At 43.1% G+C, this 22323-nt stretch overlaps 1 protein-coding gene across 1 annotated transcript in view; it reads right to left on the reverse strand.

Moving 5' to 3' along the window:
• tspan9a (tetraspanin 9a) overlaps nucleotides 1-22323 on the reverse strand; it is a 215714-nt gene that overhangs the window by 165246 nt on the left and 28145 nt on the right. The window contains exon 2 of the mRNA XM_061677556.1: nucleotides 21719-21776. The gene's annotated coding sequence lies outside the window, so the exon portion shown is untranslated. The remainder of the gene's footprint in view (nucleotides 1-21718; nucleotides 21777-22323) is intronic.

Below are 22323 nucleotides of genomic sequence, written 5' to 3' on the forward strand. Positions count from 1 at the left end.
GTTGACCAGTGTATTTAATGCATCACTGATATTTGTGAGGTTCCTATAAAATGATCAAGGTGATCATTTTCTGCCTCACAATCTCCTCGTGACTCTAGCACAGCACGGGACGCTGGCGGAATCCTCCACGTCTGTGACACTAGAGACACCGGAGTATTTATTTATTTATTTATTTTTTCTGGTAACTTTTTACTTTTACTCCTTACTTTTTAACACAAATATCTGTAATTTCTACTCCTTACATTTTAAAAATGAGCTCGTGACCTTTAAACCATTTTAAGGTTAGCGACGACACGGCATAAAAGACGGGATGTGGTGACGCAAATATTGCCCACGTTTCGCCCGTGTCAAAAGCCCTGCCTGATAAAATAAAAATAAAAAAGTAAGCACTCAATCTGGGGGTTTGTGTGTGTGAGCGGTGTTAGTGGTTTGTTTTTTTTAGAAATACCTAAAAATCCGTCGATCCAGGCGTTGTTGGCAAAGCAGACAGGCTCAGAGGCTTTCCCAGCTGCGGGGTTGCGGTACATCGGGCAAAAGAATACCAGGTGCCGCTTATCAATGCACGAGCTGCTAATCACAGCTTGGTTGCCATGCCGATCTGCGGCGCTGACTCGGGCCCATGTCTAGTCTTTTGGGGGCTCAGGGTACCGCCCCCCTCCACATTGTACTTTAATTAAATTTTGGCAAAAGGTGAGCTAAGTAACTTAGAAAAGTTTTTCCTACTTTTGAAATTGGATAGAATTATCTGACAGCTTAAGTTACCCTACTAAAATTTACCACCAAAGATTTTGAATATAAATGTTTTCAACTAAAAAGTTTGAATTGGAGAAAATTCTCCTCTTTCCTGAGCTAGATCAAGTCCTTAAGATAATTCTTAATGATTATTTTATAAAAAACAGTAATCATCTCAAAACGTTTACTGTCACTGATAGGAACATTAATCAATATTTCATACAATTTACCATTTTTACCGCTTTTATACTCACATTTTGGTGATGAAAACTGTCCCCTGTGTCACCCTCCACTTATCTCTTTCCTCGGCTGACACTGACAGGAGTGCAACTGCTATTGCCAAGAGCATCATTATATTACATGTTTACAAGACATGAAGTTAAAACAATCGGTCAATGTTCGACTGTGATGGGTTTTCTTTTTACAATGCAATATTAAAGTAAAAATTTGTTATTCATATGAATTCATAACATTTAGGCCTGGGCTGCAGGAAAAGGTTGTATATTGTCTTTAGTGGCTGTATCCAATGTCGTATTGGTCATACATATAGAATGATTTGAGAATGATGATGAATATAGAATTATTTAGATTTAGAAATGCATTCATTCTAAATCACAATCGCAATATTTGTAAGAATGAGTGAAAGAAAAATTGCAATTAGAGTATTTTCCCAAATCATTCACCCCTGTCTTGATTGATGACCAGGGAGTTTTAATTGGGCCCACATTGTTAAAAGCTTATTGGCTTCCAGTGACAAGGACTGGCTAAGTGTGGCTAAAGGTGTAGCCATAAACACACACACACACACACACACACACACACACACACACACACACACACACACACATATATATATATATATATATATATATATATATATTGCAAGTTTTATTTACAATGTTGATCTGCTCATAGTATAGTCAACTTAATATAAACTTTGCAGCTTGTACCAACATGGTTTTATATATATATATAAATTAAAATGATGGCAATACTCTGGCCTTTAACATTTTTAACTGTTATGTTTAGTTTGTGAAGTTTAGTGTTTTAGTTTTGTTTAGTGTTCATGTACAATCACAACAAGGGAACTGGGAACAGGTAACATTTTTGTCAAATGTTCTCTATTAATAGCACATGCTTCGACATTGACAAAAACGTCAATGTAATGAAATGAGCAAGTTCTGATTCATTTTCAATGCACATGCATTGCTTTTGATAGGAACGTTGCCCCCGCTAACATGGCAGCCATCTAGGCACATTGTTGAGACGGCCTACTATAGCGTATCGATCTTCTATTCATGTATGCGATTATAACCTGTGTGCTAAGGTTAAAGAAAGGTTGTCATCATTAGCCTGAAACTAATGTTAACGTTTACAGCATTAAGAGATTAGTTCACAGCCTTTGAAGCTAATATTAGCAGCTAACCAGCCAAGCTAAAAGCTTACTAAAATGTCACTCTTCATCAGAAATGGAATTAGCCACAACATACTTACTATTTAGATGCTTGTGTATCACTGTCGTGCTGCCATGAAAGCAGCATCCGGTCTCACAGGTTTTGAATCGAATTCCTCTTCAGTATTTGGGCTTAAATGATAAAAGTTCTGAGCGCTGCTGCTAACGCATGTAACAGTTGACCTGGGTAGACCACTAATACGCATCATATGCGTCATGCAGCAATATGCATCATCACAAAGGTCCCCGGCATGTGCGTCACGCCACAGGCAGCGTGGCGAGCATTGGGAGGATTCAAGGCCTTTTGAGAGAAAAACAAAGCTTAAAAATAAAAATAAACTATGACTTCAACGAATAAATTAATTGTTGACGATTTTCATCATCAACGTCGTCATCACTAACCAACTAATCGTGGCAGCCCTAGTGTGGATGATTCTCTCTATATGCTACCCTATGATTGACTGATGGCCAGTCCAGGGTTTACACCGCCTCTCGCCCAGTCAGATGGGATAGGCTCCAGTTTACCCATGACCTTAATATAGACAAGCGGCACAGAAAATGGAGGGATAGATTTTACAGTTGTACCTAGTAGTGTGTTCACAAATGGGATTGGTTGAGACATAGAAGAAAGGATAAAAAGAGGCAATTTATGGTAGTTAGGTAAAAACAGGGAGTCTCTTATTCAGAGGTTCAGGCGATTGAAAGCACCACAGTCTGATCACAGTGTTGAACAGGCAAATTAGAGAGTACATGACAGATACACGCCTGCAGGGACTTGAGGGGGAGATGCCACTTCCTAGGAAAACCACCATATTCTCTCACAACCTGTTCTCCTCTCTGCCACTCATCTGTTACTGTCCATGAGTAATAAGTAGAAAAATGAGTAACAGGAGAAGCCAATTTCACAAAGACCGCATTTTTCAAACCCCCTTTCCTAACGTCCCCATTGCTGCTGCTGTAATTTATCAGGACTTTGCCACATGTGGTAAAAATGAGATGTCTGGATGTGGCTCCTCATATGGCTCAATGATGGCGTCGACAGGACGAGATTATCTCTTCCAGCTTTGATCGTCCCTTGACAATTAGGGACTAGTGGACCCATATCAGTCAGGCTGCCTATTCAATCTCCAAGGCAAGGTTAAGGCCCTAAAGCGCATCAATGACACATAGGGCACTGCGGCAATGAAATGAACTCCTTTAAGCATTTTTCATTTGGCAAGGAGGAGGTGGCTTGCAGCAGATGATTTTTAATGACACGCTTCATGGTTGTGATTTTAATATGCCCCGCTAATTATAACACTGCTATGTTAGTTTGTACGTTTCTAAGTTCGTCCTATGTTATTCGAGAGAATCAAGTAGGAGGAGGGAGTCTTAAAGGAGAGACTGTCATATACTGCCTCCACTTCCATTATTGTAGCCGGGAGGGCGCTTTGCGTTCTCTCTCGCTCTCCCCTCCCTCTCTGTTTTCAGCACCTGTCTCCAATCAGCCTTATCACCGCCGGTATATAAACCTGCCTGTTCCAGGAAACCCTCGCAGAAGTATTGCAGTTACTTTCAGTGGTACCTCGGCCATTTTACCTCCCGTAAGTCACCCTATTCACCCTTTTTGCCTCTTGTGTCTCCTTGTTCAAGTGTGTTTTCCCCCTGTGTTCCTGATCTGTGTAATTCCTGCCGCCAAGCCAGCCACCTGTCCTCACCACTGCCTGCCACCTGTCCACACCGCCGCCTGCCAACCCACCTAGGACCACCGCCATTACCTTTCATCAATAAACTATTAATCCTTTCACATCTGCCTCCGACTGGTCTTGGATCCAGCCACTCTCTATTCGTGTCAGAATACTTCGGCCATTATGGACCCAGCAACTCCGGAGGCACTAAAGAATGCACTCACTCTCCAAGGAGCCCACATAGGAAAACAAGAAAAGACTCTCCAAGAACCCACGGAATCCCTACACCCACTCACACAACAGGTATCCCTCCTTTCTTCAACGATGCTAGCTAACCCTCCATCTGTAAGTACGCCTTCCAAGTCCGCAGCCTCAGCGCCACCATGCCTCCTGTATAAAGAACCTCATGTTCCGCCGCCCGAGTCCTACTCCGGGGACCTAGGTGCACGTAGCCAGTTTTTACTCAATTGCTCACTCGTTTTCAACCTTCAACCATACAGTTATCCCACCGAACAATCCAAAGTAGCGTATGTCACTAACCTCCTCCGCGGCAAAGCAGCTAAATGGTCCACTTCTTTATGGTTGAACTCCTCCCCGGTACGCCACTCATTCAATTGCTTTTCCGATGAACTTCGTAAAGTGTTCAATCACCCCGTTCAGGGCAAAGAAGCCACCCGTCGTCTCCTCATGCAGGGCGCTAATTCTGCAGCGGAATATTCCGTAGAGTTCCAGATATTGGCGGGTGAATGTAGGTGGGATGACACGGCACTTCGGGGGATTATTTCCAATGGCCTTTCCGAGCAGCTCAAGGATGAACTAGCAGTGCGGGACGAGCCGTCCACTCTCGAGGATCTTATCGGCCTTTCCATCTGTCTGGATAACAGACTGCGAGAGTGTACACAAAAGAGGGGGGTTTGCTCGCGCAAAAACCCTACCACTCCGATTGCTGTGCCGCCAGCTTCACACTCGCCTTTCTGTCACTCCCCATAGCCACTGAAGAGCCCATGCAAGTTGCTGAGAAACGGTTAGATCCACGGGAGCGGGAGCGTCGTATCGCCCAGCGGCTGTGTATCTACTGCGGTCAAACCGGTCACTTTATTTCATCATGTCCCCTCCGGCCAAAGGACCAGGCTCACCGCAACCTGAGACCGTCATGGTGAGCCAAACCTCCATCCTCTCAAGCTCTCCTTCTCGCATGACCGTTCCCAGTTTCATTATAGTTTCGGCTCTTAACACCCCCATCACTGCCCTGATTGATTCCGGTGCCGATGACAATTTCATTCATGAAGCCATAATTCACCAGTTCCAAATTCTTCTCCAACTGCTTCCGTTTCCGAAGAAGGTCACAGCCCTGGATGGCCATATCATCTCCGCAGTTACCCAGCAAACTGTGCCATTCACCTTGCTTATTTCAGGAAATCACCGCGAAAACATTTCCCTTTTTGTTATCCCTTCTCCTGATACCCCATTAGTCCTTGGAATTCCCTGGCTTAAAAGACATAACCCCGCCATAGACTGGACACACTTAGCCATCACCGGATGAAGCCCTCACTGCCACTCACACTGCCTGCTCTCACCTATACCTCCTTCTGGTACACCACCACCCTCTTCCATGCTCATTGACCTCTCCGGAGTCCCTGGAGAATATCATGATCTCTCTCCGGTATTTCCTAAAGACCTGGCCATTTCTCAACCTTTTAAACCTGAAAAGTGCGAATTCCACCACTCCTCCGTACACTTCCTGGGCTACGTCATCTCCAAAGGTCAACTACAACCCGACCCGGCCAAGATCCAAGCAGTCGTTAACTGGCCCACTCCCACCACCCGCAAAGAACTACAACGTTTCCTTGGTTTCGCCAATTTCTACCGTCGGTTTATCCGTGATTACAGCAAGGTTGCTATTCCCCTCACTAGCCTCACATCCGCCAGCTCCCTCTTTCGTTGGACCCCGGCAGCATCCCGAGCATTCAACCGACTCAAGACCCTGTTCACCAGTGCGCCCATTCTTCGGCACCCCGAACCCTCCCTCCAGTTTGTGGTCGAGGTTGACGCCTCGGACACGGAGGCAGGGGCTGTCCTCTCGCAGCGGGACCCCATGACTCAGAAACTCTACCCCTGTGCCTTTTTTTCCCGTCGTCTCTCCCTGCCGAGAGGAACTACGATGTCGGCAACCGAGAGCTACTGGCCATTATATGGGCCTTGGAAGAGTGGAGGCACTGGTTGGAGGGGACTGAACAACCATTTATCATTCTCATCATTGTCAATCGGTTTTTTTCATACTTCTCCCCAAGCTACCATCCACCTTCGAAACTACTGACCTCCTTGTCCAGCATGTCTTTAGACTCCACGGTATTCCCATCGATATTGTCTCTGACAGAGGTCCTCAGTTCTCATCCCTGGTGTGGAAGGAATTCTGTAAAGCGGTGGGCGCAGCAGCCAGCTTGTCATCGGGATATCATCCGCAGACCAATGGCCAGACGGAGCGGGCAAACCATTCCCTGGAATCAGCCCTCCGTTGTGTTGCCACACGCAACCCCTCCTCCTGGAGCTCATTCCTCCTGTGGATTGAGTACGCCCACAACTCCCTCACCGGTTCCGCTACAAGTATGTCCCCATTCATGGCTTCCTATGGTTACCAACCGCCATTGTTCAAGGAGCAGGAGCGGGCAGTGGCAGTCCCCGCAGTCAAGGATCATCTCCAGCGGATCCAGGCTGTATGGAATGACGTCCGTGCGGCATTGACCCGGTCTGCCGCACGCAACAAACAGCTCGCAGACCGTCATCGCTCCTCGACGCCCGAATACAAGGTGGGCCAATCCGTCTGGCTTTCTTTTCACGACCTCCCGCTTCAGACTGAATCCCATAAGCTCACTCCCCGTTTCATTGGTTCTTTCCCGATTACCAAAATCATCAATCCCACTTCCGTCCGGTTGAAGCTTCCACTGTCCTTGAAAATTCACCCAACCTTCCATGTCTCGTTGCTTAAGCCTGTCTCCACCTGCGCCCTGACCCCTCCGGCCGAACCCCCTCCACCCCCCCGGATTATTGACGACCATCTGGCATTCACAGTGTCGAGCATCCTCGACGTGAGGCCTAGGAGGAGGGGGTTCCAGTACCTAGTCGACTGGGAAGGGTATGGGCCAGAGGTGCGGTCGTGGATTTCCCGGAAACTAATACTCGATCATACCCTTTTGGACGACTTCTACACGGCTCACCCGAGGAAGCCTGGCAGGACGCCTGGAGGCGCCCGTTGAGAGGGGGGTACTGTCATATACTGCCTGCAGTTCCATTATTGTAGCCAGGAGGGCGCTTTGCGTTCTCTCTCTCTCTCTCTCCCCTCCCTTCTCTGTTTTCAGCACCTGTCTCCAATCAGCCTTATCACAACCGGTATATAAACCTGCCTGTTACAGGAAAACATCGCCGAGGTATTGCAGTTACTTTCAGTGGTACCACGGCCCTTTTACCTCCCGTAAGTCACCCTATTCCTCGTTCCCTTTTTGACTCCTGTGTCTCCTTGTTCCAGTGTGTTTCCCCCCCGTGTTCCTGATCCACGTAATTCCTGCCGCCAAGCCAGCCGCCTGTCCTCACCACTGCCTGCCACCTGTCCACACCGCCGCCTGCCAACCCACCTAGGACCACCGCCATTACCTTTCATCAATAAACTATGCATCCTTTCACATCTGCCTCCGACTGCTCATGGATCCTATTCGTGTCAGAGACAAGGTAGCAGTCCCACACAAGTATGTCACACCAGCATAGGGGTGTGATAAATTAGGTGCCACGCTGTCTCCCTGGCATAAAGTCAATGTTTACCCTCTCTGTATTTTGGTGACCACGCTGAGTGGCTTTTGAGAGAGATCCAATGCAATGCAATGTAATACATACCCTCGACCCAGATGTGTACATGTGCATTCATTCTTAAATGTCACCATCATATTTCTGTCATGCATCGTCCAGCTTTAATATGGAGTCAATGCCTCTGGACAATACGACTGAGAAAGAAATATAATAAATGTATAAGTGACTCATAAAAGTTATTACTTCTACTTGGATGTCCTGGGATTGATGAGGAGAAACGCCCTTGCTGCCAATTCTATACAAAACATAAATCACAGCGAAAAAAATCAGCAACAATAGTGACTCCAGATGGTAGGCGATTGTAGTAAAAGTCATACAAAGACCACCATGTGTGCACGGTGTAAAATCACTCACAAGGGATACAACTGGTCTGCATTTACAGCGACGCAAAACCACATGTGACACAAAAAGGGAAAGATGACGGAGAGTGCATGCTGAATAAACACTAAAAACAAAATGCCAGGTCTTCTCCTCCTCCACACCCCTAGTGTTTATCTGAAGTCCATATTGACTCATAGACCTCTGCGAAGGCCAAACGATCCACAGCAAGTCTGACTTAAATTAAACAATCCTGATCAAAGAGTTCCACTCAAGCTGTGCTGGTGTATGAGGAGTGTCAGACAAGATCCTGGACTGGGGCCAGAAAAGATATATACATTTCAAACCCAAACTGCAAGTTTCCTCTTCAACGTGGGGCAAGAGATTATGTGGCGTTGCTTCATCCAGGCGAGAGTTGTGGCAGGAGAACTCAAAGCTGCTAACATTGCCCTGAACTTCTCCCAGTTCCTGCCCAAGAACATGACTGTGCTGGAGCAAGCTCTTTACTCACCCGGCCTGCCTCTGTGTAATTTATTTTCTTTCTTTCTCAAGATGGAGGGGGTCATCAAGGAAACCCGTTTTGGACCACATCAAGATGGCCGCTGCGGAGGATCCCAGAAGAATCCTTCCAGAAGTGCATGAAGACGTGGCAGAAGGTTCATTCGACTCCAGGGGGATTACTTAGAAGGGGGAAACTTAAACTTGAAAAGTAACTTTTCTCACATACCTCATAGGTCTATCTGCCAGATCTGGTGTGTCAATGCCCATTTTTGGCCCTGATGCAAGTGGACCGTAATCGTTAAAACAAATGATTTTATCTGCACATTGATTCAGATTATAAACAAACTGTAGAGACACCCACAAAGTTTCATGGAATTCAATTGTGTTGATTTTGTGTGGCACGGTGGCCGACTGGTTAGAGCGTCAGCCACACAGTTCTGAGGACCCGGGTTCAATCCCCGGCCCCGCCTGTGTGGAGTTTGCATGTTCTCCCCGTGCCTGGGTGGGTTTTCTCCGGGCACTCCGGTTTCCTCCCACATCCCAAAAACATGCATTAATTGGAGACTCTAAATTACCCGTAGGTGTGAATGTGAGTGCGAACGGTTGTTTGTTTGTATGTGCCCTGCGATTGGCTGGCAACCAGTTCAGGGTGTACCTCGCCTCCTGCCCGATGACAGCTGGGATAGGCTCCAGCACGCCTGCGACCCTAGTGAGGAGAAGCGGCTCAGAAAATGGATGGATGGATGGATGGATGGATGATTTTGTGTAATCATGCTAACAAACAAATCAGATGATACGGATTTTGATTTTGATTGATGACATCATAATATAATTACATGGGATCAGATATGATAATCTGGCTATACTATTATTTGTTGGTGCCAAGGATCAATTGTTCTTCCTCCTCCCCATTAGAAACCACAAGCCAATCAGATCCAATACAAGGACTGTATCCGAAATGCTGCCTTTAGAAATATAGTAATGGTTTCATTGTCAAAAAGCTAATAAAATGTATATATAAAACTGCAAATGTATGTACTGTAACGTACGTATTGTAATGTATTGGAGATTTTGGACGTACTTACAGATAATCTTTAATTCACATCTGTTCACGTTTTATGACTACCGTAGTCCTTTAACCAACAAACAAATCTTACGTTGGTCAATTATGGGTAGGTTAGCAATCCACAGCAAATATCTGATATGGACTTTTTTATGCACACTCAATGTCATACAAACATATTCAATGTGATCGTTGGTAAATAGTACTGCAATGGGACCACACATTAACTGAGCAAGTGGTGTGCAGAAAGCTAAAAAACAACACCCCTGGCACAAGTGGTACAAGCTAAGGGCCCAAATTATCAGAGAGACACTAAATCTAAAAAGACGCTAAATTATTCCAGGAATTAGACAGTCTTTTGTTGTAGTGGGGGACCGCAGCTGATAATTGGCGAGAAAATCAAAGCTTTGGAAGAATGAAAGATCCAGTTAAAAAAATAAAATTAAATGTCCTCACTCAGCTAAGGTCAAGGTAAAACAAACAATAGAATTTTGCTCATGTGTGCCTGTGGCCAGTGTAATTTATCTGTCTGCCCTTGACATCATTGAAAACCCCTATTTTGTAACCATGCATTGTTTTGTGGGAGACTCATATAACGGCTTATTTGAATGCTGTCAAGATGAAGCTGCTGTCTCTGCACGCACGCGCACACAAATACAAAAATAAAAATCAACGTGCTTTGGCTTGACTATGACTAAAGATGGAAAGCGTGTTTTGATGCCACATACATTTGAACACACATTACACTGACACGAGTCCACTGCGGAGGCTGAACAACATCTGTAATGCAATAGTTTCACCCATTTCTTCCTCTTGGACATATTGTAGTTTGTGGTTAAGGGAAGCACGGTGATCAAGTGGTTAGCACTGCCTATTACTAGAGAGTTCTAGGTTCAAATCTCAGCTCGTTCCTTCCTGTGTGGAATTAGCCTGTTCGAAAGGGCTTGCCTGGGTTTTCTCCAGGCTCTTCAGCTTCTTCCACATTCCAAAAGCTATTGACTGGCGACAAGTCCCGTATGCATCCCGCCTCTCGTCAAAAGTAAGGTGGGATACGATGCAACTCACCAATGACCCTATAATGAGGACAAGTCGTTGAGTCGTTTTTTTCCTCTGGGGTCACATTTGCCCCGACCCCAAAAGAAAGCGAGCAGTATCTTAATCAGCTAGAATAGTTATAGTATTTGTAATAAGATTAATTGGGCATTTCTTTACATTTGAATCTGTTGTCTATGTTTTCCATGTTAAAAGTTAGTTAATGCATGATATTGCAAATATGTGCAGCTTCCCTACTTGAAAGAGATTGTTTCAGCGACAGAAGATTTCATCTGGATTTTACTCAATGATTAAGAAACATTTTCCTTTTGTCTCATTTTATTTTAGCATTCAGTAGCTTGACAGTTCGTCAAGTTTCATCCCTTACATTTGTCTCTAGGAATGAGATGCAGTAAGTGCCATTATATTTAGGATTTTGAGAAATATCTACAAAAATCTACAAAAATAAGAGAAAATAAGTTATTGTGAATAAGTAGGAAAAGAGAAACATAAGACACAAATTTGTAATTTCTATAACATCAAGCTCCGTCCTTAGATTTATTCATTTTTAAATTTTCTCCACAATAAATGAGGCTGTCACTGTGGTTTTAACTTTTTAGTTTAACATTAAATAATTAAGCTTTTGCTTCCTTCTAACCCCTAACTCATTTATTTGTATGTTTAATTTGAATAGATCATATCCTTCTGTATCAAGACCTTGGTTTATTTGTATTCTGTTTTTATGTTTGAATTGTTTGAGATAAATAAAGATCAATTAATGTATATGTTTTTATTGCCCTTTAATATTGTAACATACTCTTATGTGTGTTTATTGTTGTGTGCTGGTGTTAGGGGGGTTGTGAGAGCAAGAGCGGTTCTGTTATGATTAAGACTTAATTCCGAGGGGCTTTGAATGCATCGCTCTGCACATCGTGGAGAAAACAGGAGAGAGAGAGAGAGAGAGAGACAAATACTGTATATAGTCCCCTAGCTGTCATATAATGACAATGAAAATCGGACTCACTGCCAGACTCAGCTATTGCTTATGGTGCTCAGAAAATATGAAATAATAGTTGAGACCACAGAGATTTAAAAAAAAAAGAACAAAGAAATTTGTGCTATTTGTTGAGTGCATTCACTCACGCGACTGGGGCACACATGCTGAATTGCAACCACACTGTATTTATTCTGTTGCTCATTCAACACACAAATAAGTATGAGACGTTTAATTATTTATTTCTCTTTTTTTTTTAAGGCCAATGCACAATCCGCTTCGAACAGCTAAATACTGAGCGCCACAACAAAATGCACAGATGGGAAAGCTCTGTGATACAGAGCTCTCATCCTCATTTGCAAAAATACAGCTGCATACAAAGAAAAACCTGCAATTATGAACAGACTGCCAGAGATTTTAGTGGAAAAAAAAAACATGAGTATGATTATCTACTGGTGAAAACAACAGTCCTCCACTAGACAGCAAACACCAAGGTAACTGGCTCAAATGCTTTCTTTAAGAAAACTAGGATAAAACTAGGCTATTTGGGCGAATGCAAAGTTGTTCCTAAGTAAATAATTAAAGCTCATTCATGTTAAATTGGTTCTGATGAATGCTACCAAATAGAACAATATATATAATTATCCTAAAAAAAACTATTATATATTATTTATATATCAGGATACACTAGGTCGCAGTTCGATGATCGACTTTGTGGTCGTGTCATCGGACTTGCGGCCGCATGACACTCGGGTGAAGAGAGGGGCGGAGCTGTCAACTGATCACCACCTGGTAGTGAGTTCGCTCCGATGGTGGGAGAAGATGCCGGTCTGACGTGGCAGGCCCAAACGTATTGTGAGGGTCTGCTGGGAACGTCTGGCGGAATCCCCTGTCAGAAGGAGTTTCAACTCCCACCTCTGACAGAACTTTGCTCATGTTCCGGGGGAGGCGGGGGACATAGAGTCCGAGTGGACCATGTTCCGCGCCTCCATTGCTGAGGCGGCCGACCGGAGCTGTGGCCGAAAGGTGGTCGGTGCCTGTCGTGGCGGCAATTCCCGAACCCGTTGGTGGACACCATCGGTGAGGGATGCCGTCAAGCTGAAGAAGGAGTCCTATCGGGCCTTTTTGGCCTGTGGGACTCCTGAGGCAGCTGATGGGTACCGGCTGGCCAAGCGGAATGCAGCTTTGGTGGTCGCTGAAGCAAAAACTCGGGCATGGGAGGAGTTCGGTGAGGCGATGGAGAAAGACTTCTGGACGGCTTTGAGGAAATTCTGGTCCACCATCCGGCGTCTCAGGAGGGGGAAGCAGTGCACCATCAACACTCTGTATAGTGGGGATGGGGCGCTGCTGCTCGACTCGGGACGTTGTGAACGGTGGGGAGAATACTTCGAAGACCTCCTCAATTCCACTGACACGTCTTCCCATGAGGGAGCAGAGTCTGGGTTCTCTGAGGCGGGCTCTCCTATCTCTGGGGTTGAGGTCACCGAGGTGGTTAAAAAGCTCCTCGGTGGCAAGGCCCTAGGAGTGGATGAGATTCGCCCGGAGTTTCTCAAGGCTCTGGATGTTGTAGAGCTGTCCTGGTTGACACGCCTCTGCAACATCGCGTGGACATTGGGGACAGTGCCTCTGGATTGGCAGACTGGGGTGGTGGTCCCCCTTTTTAAGAAAGGGGACCGGAGGGTGTGTTCCTACTACAGAGCGATCACACTCCTCAGCCTCCCTGGTAAGGTCTATTCAGGGGTGCTAGAGAGGAGGGTCCGTCGGGAAGTTGAATCTCAGATTCAGGAGGAGCAGTGTGGTTTTCGTCCTGGCCGTGGAACAGTGGACCAGCTCTACACCGTTGGCAGGGTCCTCGAGGGTGCATGGGAGTTCGCCTAACCAGTCTACATGTGTTTTGTGGACTTGGAGAAGGCGTTCGACCGTGTCCCTCGGGGGGCCATGTGGGGGGTGCTTCGGGAGTATGGGGTACCGAACCCCCTGATATGGGCTGTTCGGTCCCTGTACGACTGGAGTCAGAGTTTGGTCCGCATATCCGGCAGTAAGTCGGACTCGTTTCCGGTGAGGGTTGGACTCCGCCAAGGCTGCCCTTTGTCACCGATTCTGTTCATAACTTTTATGGACAGAATTTCTAGGCGCAGCCGAGGCATAGAGGGGGTCCGGTTTGGTGGCCTCAGTATTGCATTTCTGCTTTTTGCAGATGATGTGGTTCTGTTGGCTTCATCAAGCCGTGACCTCCAAGTCTCACTGGAGCAGTTCACAGCTGAGTGTGAAGAGGCTGGGATGAAAATCAGCACCTCCAAATCTGAGACCATGGTCCTCAGTTGGAAAAGGGTGGCGTGCCCTCTCCAGGTCTGGGATGAGATCCTGCCCCAAGTGGAGAAGTTCAAGTATCTTGGGGTCTTGTTCACGGGTGAGGGAAGAACGGAACGGGAGATCGACAGGCGGATCGGTGCAGCGTCTGCAGTGATGCGGACTTTGTATCGATCCGTTGTGGTAAAGAAGGAGCTAAGCCGAAAGGCGGAGCTCTCGATTTACCGGTCGATCTTCATTCCTACCCTCGCCTATGGTCACGAGCTGTGGGTCGTGACCGAAAGTACAAGATCCCGGATACAAGCCGCCGAAATGAGTTTCCTCCGCAGGGTGTTCGGGCTCTCCCTTAGAGATAGGGTGAGAAGCTCGGTCATCCGGGAGGATCTCAGAGTAGAGCCGCTGCTCCTCCGCATCGAGAGGAGCCAGATGAGGTGGCCGGGGCATCTGATTCGGATGCCTCCCGGACGCCTCCCTGGTGAGGTGTTCCGGGCATGTCCCACCGGGAGGAGACCCCAGGGACGACTACATCCTTCGGCTGGCCTGGGAACGCCTCGGGATCCCCCCGGAAGAGATGGATAAAGTGGCTGGGGAGAGGAAAGTCCGGGCGTCCCTGCTAAAGCTACTGCCCCCGCGACCCGACCTCGGATAAGCGGTAGAAAATGGATGGATGGATGGATATTTATATTCAATCTAGCTTTCATATATCAAACATCAGCTAAGCCAGTTGTTTAATTATTACGTATTTCAGTTCTACTAATCATGGTATGATGAGGGAAATATTTAAAATGGGACACTTTCTATTGTATTTTATAATATATATTTTTGAAATTTCACGTTTTCACATATTTTGATTGACGACAAAACCCAAAGTTGTTATGTTTAATGTAATAAACACAAGGCAGCATGGTGAAACAGTGGTTAGCAGCTCCACATCGCACTCGAGAGGTTCTGGGTGCAAATCTTGGCTCATGCCCGATGGAGTTTCCATGTTCCACCTGTGCTTGCACGGGTTTTCTTCAGGTATGTGGGTTGCCACCCAAATCGCCAAAACATGGTTCTAAGGTTAATTGAACTTTGAATTGCCCTTACGTGTGAATGTCACTGTGAGCGGTTGTTTATATATTCTATTCATGAGAATACTTCCGATTTTGAAAAGTAGCGGGATATTGCATTCCTAATTGTGAATCATTGTTTCAAAAATATACAAAGAAAGTACAGCCTTACTGACGACCACTGAACCTAAAAAATATCTTACCATAAGCTGGTACTGGATAGTAGATAACTGCAAGCAACCATACACTTGGGGAATAATGTATTGTTGACTACATAAAGCAATTACAATCAGTGTTGGGCAGTAGCAGCTTTGCAAGTAACGGCATTACTGGTCAAAAACTAAATTTCTCAGTAGCGTGGTTGCAGCATCGCTGTTTCCAACATCAAATAGTTTTTCAGTAGTTCAGCTACTTCCGTGATCACCGTAACACGTCGGCGTTCAAGAAGCGACTTTGTCGTTTTATTGTAATTTACCTTGCTACATTTCTCTGATGGGTAGCTTCAGTGTCAAGACATATTTAATGTAGAATAGCTTGTCGGCTAGTTTATTACAGTTTCCAAGTAGCTTAGCCAACACTGTCTCTTCGTAGGTGTGCTGGTGGGCCATCTGGCCAACACTGAAGGAGTAAACTTGAGGTTACTAATTAGGGTTTGAAATATATGTTTTTTGGCAGCAGTAACTTTTCTGACACACCTCATAAAAAAACACAAGTGATGCCAAACTGATCCAAGTCTACTTTAGCAGGGTGAAGAGTTTCTGAATTGGAAGTGGAGCTCACGTCCATCATATTCCATTTGGCTATTCAGGCTGCTACGTTAAGGAGAAAAATGGATTCATATTGGGATTAGAGGTTTTGGCCCAAGCGTTGGCTGGGCTAGAGTTTTTAGTTCCCCTCAAATCTCTTTTCTTAATTTTCTTCAAACATTTTGGACAATTCCATGCTTCCCACTTCCTACGGTTTGGGGTGGGCTTTTTTTGTTCCTTCGGGATCACAAAGCAAGGTTCATGAAGGCAATTGGCTGGAAGGGATTGCTGCGGAAGAACTTGACAGCCCTGATTTCGAAACGTCTTGACACACGTGAGTAGACTAGAAACTTGACAGTAGAACCAACATCAGTGACCTCCCTTCCTGAAGTTCAAAGCCAAGGTGTCCCAATACATTTGTCCACTCTGCGCTTGTCCTGAGGATTAGCCTGCCTCGAGGCCAAGGCTAAATTTATGCCATCCACAAGCATTCACGTGCATCATGGTGGGATACTGTTACCCTGCAGCTTCCCTGCGTGCAGATAGTCATGTGAAGTCTGACCACAAAGCATCTGCGGCTGTCACTGCACTTCCTGCCCAAGCATTCCAAATTCCGTCCTGCGAATGCCAAGCCTGTCCACCTACTAAGCCAATCTCGCACACTTCCATGCTAATTCTGACCCCAAACAGATGGGCTGAGGACTGAGACTGATCATGGTCATTACAGTGGGGCTGCGTAAAACAGAACCTTGGCCAAATACGGGGTCAAAGAATTGCTCCCGCTGTGGGAGGAGAGGAGGTGGGCAGGGTTGACGGATCTCTACTACTGCCACATTAGGTAAGATCACACGTTGATTACCCAGTGTCTGGGTATAACGGCCGGTTGGCTGATACCGTTTTTCTCATGATCATGCATGAGAATTGTCACCATTGCGCAATGAAGCGAACCGACAGCATAAATATAGCCATTTGATCGTCCTTTCGAAAAGGCGGCAAGCGCTGATTTGTGAAGTCGGCTCATGCAAATGATAGAAACAGGTCATCCCAGAGTGCAAAAGCACACGATTTTGCATACCCTAACAAAACAATGGCGAAAATAGCACTTTCCAAAAGGACATGCGGTCTTGATGTTGTGTGTTCATTGGACGAGGTCACACTGACGCCTAGCGGCAGCAGCGAGATCGCTTCCGTCGTGTCAGTCCGGCAAGCGTGCCCTTGGACAAGCTTTGGCACAAACATTCAAGGTCTTTGGGACTGGTGTGTCACCACCTTTGTGATATTGATTCATGGCCACTGTGCCGACTTGTTTCAACACATTCTCACGCGCACGCGAGCAGACACAAACAAACAAACAAACAAACGCACGCACGCACGCACGCGCGCACACACACGCACACACGCGCACTGCACTCTGTAAATGGCTACTTTCTCTCTCGCTTCCTAAATACCTATATTAGCATGACTTACTCTGTTGCTACTTTTATACGGGTATAATTGATCATTTATAAGCGCAGTGAAGTCAAGAAATTGCTTCATGTCCAGAAAGAAAAAAAGCATATTTTATTATTATTTATAAAAAAAAAAAAAAAAGAAGATATAGAGAAACACAATTTTATCTGACTTTTACTAATAGGTCTATCACCAGCAGTATTCCTGGATGCCTGAGATAACTAACTAACATGATATAATCAATCTTTTGATGACTACACACGGAGTCTTTTTTTGATTTTTTATTATTATCTTTTTTTTTGCCATGTTGTGTCTTTCAATTGTCACTAGGTGGCGGAAAAGCCAAAGTTAACATCAACACCTTTTTATCGTTGAGTTACAGCACGGCAGTGAAGACAAAACTGCATCTCTTAGCTTCTCTGACAGCTCTTTTGTCAGACAAGTGTCACACAATGCCAAAAAATTAATTATATGCAATATATACGAGATAATATCTGCAAAGTGTTACATACTAGCTAAATCTAAAGATTGCCATAGTAATTGTTTTAAGCATTAAAATAATGATCACAACAATTATATATTATGGGCATGACTCCAAAGAATCTGACTAGAAGGCAAGATTTGAGTTTATCTTTTTATTTTTTTATTTTTTTTGCCAAGTCTGGCCCCCTATTGTATTGCTAAGGCCTGTGATTATGTGAGTTTTAAGTATGTATTTAGGTTCCAAACAAAACAAAGGTCAAGTTGAGAGGATGATACTCTGTCAAAATATATCGTTTTCATTTTTTTTAATTCCTATGTTGATGCGCTCGATGCAGCTTTCGGGTTTTTCTTACCCCACCGCAAAAGTCAAAATTGACAAACAATAACAAAAACCATAGCTATGCATTTAGTTAATTAAAAAAATACAGTCTATGGATCTTTTCAGCAGTTAACTGTCTGGAACAGATAAAATGTGTAGGGAAAAAAAAAGAAATATATATATATATATATATATATATATATATATATATATATATATATATATATATATGGAAAGTCGCCACTCTGCAGTATCCCTGGTTTGATTTAAGGCTAGGGTCTTTGGTGAACCCATTTGGCCCCACCAAACGAATGATGTTGTGTTGTGGTGTACTGACACAACCATCAAACACTGAAGCAGGGGAGCTATGCGGTGACGCGGAGCAATGAAGCCAAGCTTTGTTTTTTTGTTTTTTATTTTATTTAAAAAACATTTTTTAACACGCAGAACATAAATTGGGCCTGTGAAATACTGTGATTATTTTTTGATTTTTTTATTCCCCTCTACTTCATGCAGGCCTGCAGCTCCCTCGCCTCCCCTCTGTAGCCCTCATCATCAGATTGGCCAGGCCTGAAAGGCTTCACACGACTCATTTTATCTTCTCAAACTGTAATGTACAAAATTACCATAACTGCATCATCATCACAAATATTATTTGGTGTAATTTTGCATGACAAGAATACCACCACTTCCTTTACTGTAGATATTTTGCAAAGCATCTTCTCTCATTCAGAATTTTATACCAACTCTATTCAGTGTGAGCTACAAGTTGTAAAATAATAATTAAAAAGATATATATATATTTTTAAAACATGTACATAATTTTCATTTCCAGTTTTCAGCTGCAGTCTCAAAATAAATAATCTATTCCTGAGCTAAATAAAACCCAATGCCTCAACATTAGATGATCAAATACAAGGGGTGTATCAATTGAATAATAATGTTGAGTACCATTCAGAGCGGTATTACCTCAACAATTTGTTTATAATTGTGTTTGAAGTATATTTGTGTTTCTAATAGTTTGGTCACAAAATGATGAGTTAATTTCCACAACAGACTCAAGGAAATACATCCGTGATGTCGAGAGCAGTGTACTACTCATGCCACTGGAGAAAAATACCAAATGAGTTGACTTCAAGAGTTCAAACTTGCAGGACCAGAAGCTGCTACTTTGCTTCACATTCAGATTTACGGTTGCAACCGTTTGGCTGTTATTTGACTCCAGAATGGGTCCGGCCAGCCAGGCCAGACTCTATGAAGGATGTCTTCATTATTCGACACTAACAGAAAACCCAGATGTACTGTCACTAAAGTGAAGCGCAACAATCTACAAACACAAATTTAGGATGACTTAACGAGCGTGCTGAGTGAATGTCCCCTAACACTGTCCAACATCATCACTGTCTCCGTTTAGCGCTCACTGCTTTGACATTGAATCATCTATCGTTAAGCACTGTGCTGATTAACAGTTTCCAATTCATTACAAGCAGAAATAACACTGAGCCCTTACCAGTTACTTTGTCAGAAACAAGAAAACATCTCGGCGGCATTTGCACAATGGTCATTGCACCGGACTATGGCGAGATTAGTCATTCGAACTGCTCTATGTGCTAGAGGACTCTGCATCTTTTTTGCACAATTGTCAAAAAAAATAAAAAATGAAAAAAACAAAATATATATATATATATATATATTTATTTTTTATTATTTTTTTAAATTGTACCGGCATTACCAGATAACTAGCAACGCTTTATTGCTCAGTGACTGTTTTTCCCAATGTCTTTATGTCTCAAAAGTGTTCTTTTGTCGTACTAGAGCGGCTCAAATTCCTTGTGTGTTTTTTGGACATACTTGGCAAATAAAGATGATTTTGATTCTGATTTTACGATTGTTTGCGGAAGGTGAGTGGGACCCCTCATGGTGAGAGAGCTGAACCATGAGGCCATTTACATCATCAAGCAACCCCCGAAATCAAGTTCAACTAGAATGTTGTTCAGCTTGCAGACTATCGACAATGTCAAGATCCTAATTTAAATAATCATGTCTTTTTCAAATTTTAACAACAACAAAAAACTCCTTTCCAGATGAGTTGTGATTTGTATATGAAAATAAATGGTGGGGACCCAAAAACGTTGCCACTTTATCTACACAAATCATTTGGGATTCATTATAAAACTCTATAAATTAAATCACACACCCCCCAAAAAGAAATTTAATCAATAAATAAAATAAATAAAATTCAAGCAGCTTCATTAACATAGATCAACAAATCTGATGGATCACATTGCACATTTTATAGAGTTCAATCATAACTGCCTCATACCCCCACCGTAGTCCCACAAACAAGATGATGTTAATGATCTTATATTTATAAGAAAAGAATAATAATAATAATTATAAAAACATCAAAAACACTAATAAGACTATGATTATTGAAGTATTTGTAGAACTGATGTTCCAATTATTATTGTATCAGCTGGGATCGGTTCCATCTCTCCCGCAAACCTAATGAGGATAAGCGCAACAAAAGATGGATGGATTGTAATTTTTTTTTTCCTCTTTTATTACTGCATTATCCGTGTCCTTAGGTGCCTAGAAAGGAACCTATAAATAAATTAAAAATGATAACTGGTGAGTTAACTTAATGACTATTTGGTTACACTTACACTGCAACAAGATCACATCTATGATGATGTTTACAAGGTTTCATGAAGAGAGTGCTGTGATGTATGGTTAGCAGCAGTCTTGCACATCTAAGAAGCAAAACACATCAATCAAAAGCTGCTGAAATACTAATTGAGTGAAAGTTTTTGAGGTCTGTTTGTTTTCAGTTTGAAAGAAAAATACATATTTATGGCCAGTATTAATAGAGAAACCTTCCATCCATCCATTTTCCATACCGCTTGTCATCACTACTGAGTGTTTTTATGATAATTTTTAATTTTCCATGTGCAAAGAAATATGTATATATTTTACTAGTTATAATCAATAAACAATAAATATGTTTTATTCTATTACATAATAAAATACCTAAATAACAGTAATGGAGTGTTGTGCCCACGTGTGCGTTATCGGACAAGGAGACATTTCCAAGAAGTAAACTCAGCTCTCTTTAGGTTTCAGGAATACACTTCCTGGAAAGTCAACTCTTTATTATAAAATACGCAAAAGCAACTGAGAAACAAAAACTACAAAAAAAAAAGAATAATAAATAAACGACATTATGTATGTTTGTAGTACTGTAGATTGTAGAGTTTTCATTGACATCATTTATTTTCTTTTTAACACATTTATTAGACTACCTGTCATAAAAAAAAGAGGTGATCCAGGCAGCAACATGCAGTACTGTATTTTAATGTGGACACTGTTCTGTTCAAGCAATGCAAGAAAATTTGTTTAATTTGACGTCTTGATCAAGAAATAATGTGGTTTAATATATATATTTTATTTTGTAAAACAGTAAATGGGAAAATCCATAACAATCGTATTCTTACAACAATAATAATTAGATTTTAGTCATAAAATATAATTTGGCCTGAGTCTTACATTGGGTGATGGTTAATTCAATATGTTATGCACAGTATGTTTTCAGCTGTATTCATATTTTCCCCAACGAGTGACTTTGCATCTTCGTTGAACCGATTAGTTTAGACATTTAAAGGAGCGAAGACAGAATCAGCGGCCATTACTGAATCAGTGGATTGAAAAATAAGCACAGTGGAGGTTGGCGTCATTCCTTACCTGCTCAGACGCGTTTGGAAACAGGGGAAATGGTCTCACCGGGCTCACCTGCGACAGCCTGTGAAACAGAGGAAGAAAAACAGACCCTAAGACCAGTTCCTCATTTTGACTCTACCGCTAATTCAAAAAAAGGATACCAAATAATGATGTCATATACTTCTTGAAGTAGATGGTAAGAAAATGATATACCGATGGCATTGGTGCAAGAAAACTAAAAGGAAAGCATGCATAAATGTTCCACTGGACATGACAGTATGCACTAAACACATTCACTCATATACTCAGAATATGTTTGCCTTCTGTCCAAATGAGTCAAACATAATCTGTTACGCAAATTTGGTGAAAGCAAAGCAAAAAAACCAACATGATTACCATTGGCTCACTAAACAGCTACTGAAGCAATTGCAGATGCACATTGTAAATTGTAAATATCCGACAATATGTTCAGTCCAATAAAGACTCATTACACTGCGGTTTCATTTACTTCCCATTGCTGTGTTCTGTTTAAAATATAGGCATATGTGTATGGCTCTGTGCAAATGTTCTCTGGTTTTGTTTCAATTGAAAGTAGATTTCAAAACTTTTTTTTTTTTTTTTTGCCCCTG

Source organism: Phycodurus eques, chromosome 5 (genome assembly GCF_024500275.1).
Source record: "Phycodurus eques isolate BA_2022a chromosome 5, UOR_Pequ_1.1, whole genome shotgun sequence".
Lineage (NCBI taxonomy): Eukaryota > Metazoa > Chordata > Actinopteri > Syngnathiformes > Syngnathidae > Phycodurus > Phycodurus eques.